General features: G+C 57.3%; 1 protein-coding gene across 1 annotated transcript in view; it reads left to right on the top strand.

The window, feature by feature from the left end:
* The first annotated feature begins 2,409 nt into the window (after window positions 1-2,409).
* The window catches only part of LOC105979032 (junction plakoglobin), a 24,935-nt gene continuing 21,175 nt past the window's right edge, over window positions 2,410-6,169 (top strand). Inside the window, exon 1 of the mRNA XM_013005798.2 lies at window positions 2,410-2,468. The gene's annotated coding sequence lies outside the window, so the exon portion shown is untranslated. The remainder of the gene's footprint in view (window positions 2,469-6,169) is intronic.

The raw sequence follows: 6,169 nt of genomic DNA, 5'->3' as shown, positions 1-6,169 counted from the left end.
TCTCATGAAATCCCCACCCCCACCCCCCTGTGCTGTGGGCTGGCCACTGCACTGTGTGATAGAGTGGTGGGCAGGTGGGTGGGATGGGGGCAAGGTAGGCATAAGGAGAGTGGCTGGAAAAGGGGGTCCAGGCATGAAGGCAAAGGGCATGTGTGCAGGAATGTGGATGTCTCCCTGACCCCCTCCAGGCAGACTTCCTGGATGGAACAAGTTTCTAAAGGGAAGATGGTTACCCAGAATCCTCTTCTCTGCTGGAGTAAGTGGTCAGAGATGTTGATGGGGTGCCTTTGCCTAGCCTCATCCTCGTTAGTGTGTGCTAACTTTGGGGCTACCAAGTTTTTCTGGGGGTCCTTTCCTGAGCAACCACTGCCCCCAACACACCCATAGGCTGGGTTAGATGGCCTGTTTCAAATGACCTCTCTGCAAATCCTCTGAGGCATGGGTCATGCTGATTTCTTACACCACCTGGGGCTCACCCAGGCGCTAGCATAGAGCGGGTGCTGGATGTCTGCGTGTTGAGAGAATGAATTCCTGTAGGACCATGACAAGATGCCTCTCGCCCAGGGGTTCATTGTCTCCACCAAGGAGAGAAAATACCCTGGCTTTACCACTCTGCAAGAGACTGGTGGAATCCCTGTGATCCCAGATGGCCCTTAGACGCCTCTTAAGCTAGAGCTGGCTTCATCCCTGTGGCTTAACTTTCAGCCAAAGGATGGACAAGCCTCTCAGGGGTACAGCACCATCAGGGAGGCACTGGCTTATTAGAACAAGCAGGCTTTACAGGAGCAGAAGGGCAGCATTTTTGCCCTGGATCCCACTCAGGAGGCAAGCAGGAAGGAAGAGGAACAAAGGACTAAGGGAAATGGGAAATTCAAAGAGGAAGTAGGACAGGAACACGTGAGGCGGGTTGCAATCAGTGTCACAGAGTATGCGTAAATCGTTGAATGGGAAACTAATCTGCTCTGTAAACTTTCACCCGAGTCACAATTTCAAAAATTAGAGTAAAAAATAAACACCTCAATTGGACAATTCCCCATATGTGATCCAACTATTGGATTGTGTTATACGTGAGTTCTCTGCCAATAAAACTGTTTAAAAAAAGAAAAAGGAACACTGCGGTCTTCTTAACCTGCCTGCTGGACATTCCATCTGGCGTGTCCAGCTCTGCCTGCCGGAGGGGGAGCCTGTGTCCAGTTCTTCTGGACCCGGGGTTGGTCTTTTCTCCATCTGCTTCCCAATTTCATTCAAAGCCTCCTGACCCCAATACTTCTATCTCTGCCCCACCCCAATGGCTCCGGAGGGTCCCTCCAGTGGGATTGATCACGCCTCTTCCCACACTTTCTTCACTGCCTGGGGTTTGGCGAGCTTTGTCATTAGAAGAGGTTCTAGTTTAGGGTGTGGCACCTTCTAATTCTGCGACCCTTCTGGATCTCAGCTTCTTTCCCTTTACAATGAGGATAGTTTTGCTGTCCTAACAATTTCCCAAATTATTGTGAAAAAGAAAAAGAAAAACAAAACCCCATTGCACTCATTTAAATCCTAATATTTAGCAGTTACCCCAGCCTTTTCACAACCCTTACTTCCTTTAATCCCCCACACCCAAGGAAGATAGATATAATTCATGTACCTCTTTCACAGGGGAGGAGGAATAGGCTGGAAGGTGAAGTCGCTTGCCTAAGACCATGTCACCAAGTGGCAGAGCGAAAGCCCAGTCCTGGTCCCACTATTTCTAAAGCCCACGAACAATCCCTGTGTAGGAGGGAGGTAAAAATCCCAGATAGCAAAATGCCTTATGAAATACTATAAAAATATGTTTTGACTACTTTGGGGCAAGGATGAATAAGCACAAAGAAATTCCATGCCTGACGCTTTTAGCTGCCCAGTAAAGGCGTCTGAAAATTCTGGTGCCCCCTGACTCACCTGTTGGACAGGTAGGGGGGAAGGGAGAGTCAAGAGTCTTACCTGCTCAGAGCTAGGGTGGGGCAAGACACACCCTATCGCTCCCATTGGTTCTTTCTCTAGTCTTACTGACAGCTTGTTGTCCAATCAAGAAGAAGTAAGCTTCTATCAGCCAATAGGTACAGAGTTAGGATGGCACCTCAAGTTGGAGTCCGTCCCCAGAGGCGACTGGCAGTCCCTGGGGCCAATAGCGAGCCGATCAACAGAGGTGGCCGTGGTGGAGGCCCGGGCGCGAGGCTCCGCCCCTGGATCGGACTGTCACGCGAAGCAGCCAGTGAGCTCGCAGTAGCGGGTGGGCGTCTCCCTGGAGGGCGGAGCTTCGAGGGGGCGAGAGGCGTGGCTTGGCTGTCAGGTCCCTTCGCCTTTTGTTCGGTTACTGAGTTGCTGCCTTGGCCAGCGTCTGGAGCAGCCGCCGCCCGAGCGCGCCGAGCTTAGTTCGCTGCCCGCGCCGCGCCGGCCCCGACCCTGGCCTGACCCCGACCCCGACCCCCGGCCAGGCTCACGAGCAGGTGCGGACGATCGGGGACAGGGGTGGCAGAGGCGAGGGCAGGGGAGGCCCACAGCCGGAGTGTCCCCGCTGTCTCAGGGCAGGTGAGGGCGGGCGGCAGGGGAGGCACCCTGCACCGGCGGCAGAGGGCGCGCTGGGGTCCTGGGCGCTGCCACCGAGATTCCGGCCGGGCGGGGTTGGGGGCCCGGGAATCCCAGAAGGGTAGGAGGGTTCAGGGCAGGTGCCGCCGGGGTCGCGCCTTCCTCGGGGACCTCGGACCCCACGCGACGTCTGGTCCCAGACGCTCGTCCCCAGGTGGCAGGGGGAGACTTTGGCTTGTTCCGCCTGGGTCCCAGGGCTCACTCTGCTCTTAGGAATTTACCGTTTGGGAAACTTGCCGCCGCTGGTCTGTTTGGGGCCACTCTCACCCCACCCCACCCCACGCGTCATCCTTGATTTCCCTCCCTACTCCCCCAGGCCTGGGTGCGGTCCTATTGTCTGCACCCTGCTTGCCCGACTGTGGGGGCCCAGCGCACATTTTCCCAGCAAAGCTGCCCCCACCTGAGCAGGTGAGCGCCGGGAGGAGGTCCTGCCCTCCGCTTCTGGCACCTGGCGGTACTGTGCTTGTGTCCTCTCCCTGTGCTTCCGTGGGTACCTGGGACTGTGGCTCTTCCTCAACGGAGGTGGGATGGGGCACAGAAAGGCTGAAGCAGGGCCAGGCTCCGCGCCCAGCTGATGATTGCACGGGGTGGGGGCGCTGGGCGGCGGAGGGGTCTGCATGGGCAGAAGTTCCTGACCTAGTTTTCAGTCGCTGTGACACCGGAGAGCAGGGCTGCTCTTAATCACCCAAATCGAAACTTTCTAGCAGGAAGTATTCCAGAAGGAACTGTTGTCTGGGGCCCTTCCTGCCAGCTGGCACAGACCGCTCCCCAGGTTTAGAGGGTCGTCCTATCCGGGCACAAAGCCCCTTCCCCCAGCTGTTCATAGCCTGGCCCAGGGCCAGAACCTTCCCTCTGACCCTGTCCTCCCTGCCCCTCACCCCATCCTGTTTGCTGGGCTGGAGGGGGTCTTGAGGTGGGGCCAGAGTGGGGGAGGGGGGGCCAAAAAGGAAGCAGCTTCTCTTCCTGTTCCCTGGGACACACCCTCTCCGCCATCCCTCCACCCCTGAGGCAGGACTGGTAGCTGTCTCTCCCGTCTGCATCCCTGCCTCAGGAGATGGGTGGTGGGGTGGGGGGTGGAGGCTGGGAGGTGAGAGGTAGGGGAATGGCTGTCTTCTTTCGCCACCCATCCCCCACATAACTAAGCTGGCTGGTCATTGAGGCAGGAGACCTTGGATTGAGGGCTACCTCCCCTCTGATTTCTGAATTATGAAGGTGCATTCTTTCTGGAAGCCGGCGCTGTCCTTTCCCCACCCCCCACCTCCTTCCCGAGAGATTTTGATGGGTAAAGAAGAGGGCTTTGAAGAAGGCTTTGGGGGCGGGGTGGGGGTGGGGTGGAGATACTTTTTCAATACTAAGTTCCCTCAAGCAGAGAGAACTGCTTTCTTGCTCTCTGGCCACTTCCCACACCCCAGTTCCTGGGACCCCTCCACCTCCTCCTCTAGCCCAAGTGAGAAGTCTCCACTAGGCTTTCAGCTAAGTGTGGTCTTCATAGCAGGAAGGGCAGCCTCCTTCTTGAGAGACAGAGGGGTTCTTGGGAGCCAGGGTCCCCCTCAGTCCTGGGGGAGATGCCAGTGGAGGGGAACTATTACTTGGCTTGGTCTGACTTGTTGGGAACCCACTCTTTCATGGTTGTGGAGGGGGGAGTTGGGGAAGGAAGGAGGGGCTCAGACCTGAGAACCCAGCCTCCCCCAGCCTAGGGTGTTCTGGTGGGTGCCCAGGGCTGAGCGGAGCAGGAGGCTGGAGGGGGAGCATCAGGGGTAGTGCACCTCTGGGAGCCACGTAAGCATGGGGTTTGGGCCCAAAGAACCTGTTTTCCCTCCTCTCCGGGCTAAGGTGTTGAAGGGGGAGGCTTTGGAATTGTATTAGCTAATCTGGTTTGTGGCTGGATGAAAAGATAATACTGAGGAAGTATTGTTAGGAGGGAGGGGCCGGTGAGAACCAGCTACTTACCGGAGGTTGGCGGCAGGGGGAGGGGCAGCTAAAGGAGAGGAAAACCAGGTGGGACTCCATCTGTGGATTCCTCATTTCTTGCTGGATCAAGCCCCAGCTTGGGTGACATGAGCCCTTTCTTTCCCCTCTAGCCTCCCCCTCCCTCTCCCTGACTCTGGAACCCCTGGCTGGGCCTGGGGGCACACTTTCCTGCCTGGGGGCAGATAGAGGGGAGTGCAGATGGGTAGGGTGGAGGTGGGGAGGTGTCTCTAGTGGGCCTGTGGGGGAGGAGCCTGGTTGGAAGGAAGGGGACAACTGACAAGTCTGAAGAGCCAAGTCTGAAGAGCAGCTGTCCTGGAGCAGAGATGCTGGGCCGCTGCAGGCCCAGGGGTTTGGGCTTGGACCCACCGAGTTTGAAACCCAGCCGTGTTACTCAGCACCTCTGTGGCTGGGCTTGGGTTGCTTCACCTCCTAGGTAAATACCTACCCAGTGAGTGACCGCAGAATGGTAAGATTCTTGCCCTCCATGCAGGAAACCAGGGTTTGAGTCCCATTCAGGGCACCGGCACCTCATGCACATCCACTGCCCGTCTGTGGGTGGAGTCTAGTCTGTTTCCCAAAAGCAGGCAGTAAAAGCCCAGTGGACCTCAGTGGTCCAGTCCCCAGGGACGCCCTGAGCCATTCAAGCACCACCCCCAGCCAGCCAGGCAGTTCTTGAAAAAGCCCGGGAGGGCTGGGCAGATGCCAGGGAGGAAGCTCTCTCTTCATCGCTACAACAGTTCTCAGAGGTGGGGTCAGGAAGCCCACTGTACAGGAACTGAATGTGGAAGTTACCTTTATTTGCCCCGAGAGGTTGCCCTGTGCGATGCAGGCAGGCCGGGACCGGCGTTCAGGTCCTCTGATGCCACACCCAGATCTCTTCATGCCATAACCCCCCAAGGCAGTTCTAGGAAATATTTTCTGGTAGCCCCTTTTTTGAAAGCCTCTCCTTAGGAAACTAGAGAAGTCCGAAAGGCCCAGGAAGGAAGGTGTGTGTGGGTGGTGAAGGTGGGAGTTTTCAAGCCACCCCTATGGCTTTGGCTTTCGATGTGGGGGGAATGTATCCCCAAGACAAGGCATGGTGGTGGAGGTGGAGGGGCTTGGCAAAGGGCAGGGGTCAAAGCTGCTGCTGCCTCCTGGCTTCCAACAGGGCCGAGCCCTGACCTGTTCCAGGCTTGCCCCTGTGTAGGAAGTGGGAGTTGCCTGCTTTGCAGGGGGCTGGGGCTGTGCCAAAAAAAAAGGGGGGGCTGCTCCCTGGGGCGTGGAGAGAAAGGAGGTTTAGGTCTGGTCTAATGCGACGAGATCTTGAGGTGAAGAAGAGCGAGCGAGCTGGGGGTTCCGAAGGGGCTGAAGGTGGGGGGTGGGGCTGGGTGTCAGGGGGGCAGGCCAGAGTGGCCCTTGTAGGATGAGTCAGGGCTTTGTTGGGGCCCCTGGGAAACTAATTAGCGTGGTGTCTCTGGGGAGACAAGAGACGGGGCAGGTGTCTGGTCCAGTGAGTTCTGCGAAGTGAAGGAGTGGTGTGGCCGGGCCAGGTCATGGGGATTTGTGTCCCTGCAGGTGACACCAGCAGGCCTCTCTCCCGGGACGTGGCTGA

The sequence above is a fragment of the Echinops telfairi genome, unplaced genomic scaffold (genome assembly GCF_000313985.2).
Source record: "Echinops telfairi isolate 266 unplaced genomic scaffold, ASM31398v2 ScPeMD7_7458;HRSCAF=8496, whole genome shotgun sequence".
NCBI classification, from domain to species: Eukaryota; Metazoa; Chordata; class Mammalia; order Afrosoricida; family Tenrecidae; genus Echinops; species Echinops telfairi.
This window is presented reverse-complemented; position numbering and strand designations above follow the sequence as displayed.